At 35.6% G+C, this 1,887-nt stretch overlaps 2 non-coding genes across 2 annotated transcripts; both read left to right on the top strand.

The window, feature by feature from the left end:
- Positions 1-1,472: 1,472 nt before the first annotated feature.
- On the top strand, positions 1,473-1,591 carry LOC145677150 (5S ribosomal RNA). The gene has a single exon (XR_014129647.1). It is a non-coding gene; the product is annotated as a 5S ribosomal RNA (ribosomal RNA).
- Positions 1,592-1,768: 177 nt separating this feature from the next.
- On the top strand, positions 1,769-1,887 carry LOC145677156 (5S ribosomal RNA). The gene has a single exon (XR_014129653.1). It is a non-coding gene; the product is annotated as a 5S ribosomal RNA (ribosomal RNA).

Genomic DNA, 1,887 nt, shown 5'->3' on the forward strand with positions numbered 1-1,887 from the left:
CAGTGCTGCTAACCTCTTACTATATCATTGAATATGTATGTTTAGATATATATATATATATATATATATATATATATATATATTTTTTTTTTTACAAAAAATCATACTACTACGGAATAATATTAAATGCCTTTAAACCCTCATTTCTGTTTGCACTTTCTGTTACACTACCTTCCCCGAACTTCTTTCAAGTTATTAAGTGCAGAACGGGGAGTTATACATATTTACTTGCGCTTTGACAATATCTGCACATTGTGTAATAATAGGAGACGTATAAAATAAAACTATATACTAATACGTATATATATATATATATATATATATATATATATATATATATATACAGTACACATTCCACTATCCGAGGCTTTCCTTTTCTTTTCTTGCTGACGATAAATTACGCTTTTAGAAATGTTGTCTGAAAACAATAAGAATATGTGCAAAAAATACAATCAGAGGTAGAGGTCTTTAACAGGAAATAAGCAAGGGAGTTGAAAAATTTTTTATGCATGTAAAAAATATAGACATGAACCAACTTGTGAAATAAAAAGACCAGAAAACTACTCTTTCTAAATTATGTGTAAACTTTTTACCGAAAACGAAAGTTGCACGAAAGACTTTTTGTCCGTTTTTTGGCCTCCGGTGCTTGGGGTCCCTGATTCAATCCCAGCTCGTGCCGTGTGAACTTTGTCGTGCATAAAGACCGTGCTCATGGGTTTTCTCGGGTTTCTCCCGTTTCCTCCCACTTTCTTCATTCAGTACTCATCATCACCGTCTCCTTTAGCGTAACCGGTATAAGTATGCGACGTAAATCTAAATATTTCATTTCATTTCCCTTTTCTGCTCATACTGCTGATTATGCGCGATTATGCCAACATCCAACTCCGCGGATAATCGTGCGATTACTGTATATACAACTAATACAGATACAACTAATTATATTATCAGTTACAGTATCGGTTTTTATTTACTAATTTGCCTCACTTTATTTGCATCCCTGCAGTAAATAATTCTTATCGATAATAGTTAAAATGTATATTACATTTTAGTGCTTCACGACTGAATGATCATCTGCCTTACGTTATCTCGCAGCTGAAGAGAATGCTACACTGAAAACTACCTTGCGTTATAAAGGGTAAGTGAAACATATCTTAAAAATATCTTTCATACATTTCATTGTGTACATTAAAGAATGTAAGTTTGCCTTTTTCCTGTAATCAATACTTAATAAAGGATTTATTTTTATTTATTTATATACAATTTCATACGTGGTTCGTGATAGTAAACTCGATAGGACACAGTGGCACTATGAACATCCGAATCACTCATCATTCGAACATTCAAATATTTATTCGAATATTAGTATATTCCAAGTAATGTTAACGACGTTAATATGCTTGCCTTTATAGTTAATAATGTCAATTCTTACTTAAAACATACTTCCTTAACAGGACATTGAAGAAAAGGTAGTTGCCAACGGCCATACCATGCTGAATATACCGGTTCTCGTCCGATCACCGAAGTCAAGCAGCATCGGGCCTGGTCAGTACTTGGATGGGTGACCGCCTGGGAACACCAGGTGCTGTTGGTATACTTTTTCTAATTTTGTTTTTCACAAAGACGAATATTCTCACATCGTTCACCACGATAATTTCGTAATCATGCATTACTTAAAACAATTAGCAACGCTTTCCACGCGCTGGTCTTTTTGAGTATTCACCGACAAACCTACGTAGCTACAATAACTCACTCGAAGCCATATGCATTCGCCAACGGCCATACCATGCTGAATATACCGGTTCTCGTCCGATCACCGAAGTCAAGCAGCATCGGGCCTGGTCAGTACTTGGATGGGTGACCGCCTGGGAACACCAGGTGCTGTTGGCA

This window comes from Thermobia domestica, unplaced genomic scaffold (assembly GCF_964235325.1).
Source record: "Thermobia domestica unplaced genomic scaffold, izTheDome1.hap1.1 HAP1_SCAFFOLD_660, whole genome shotgun sequence".
NCBI lineage: Eukaryota > Metazoa > Arthropoda > Insecta > Zygentoma > Lepismatidae > Thermobia > Thermobia domestica.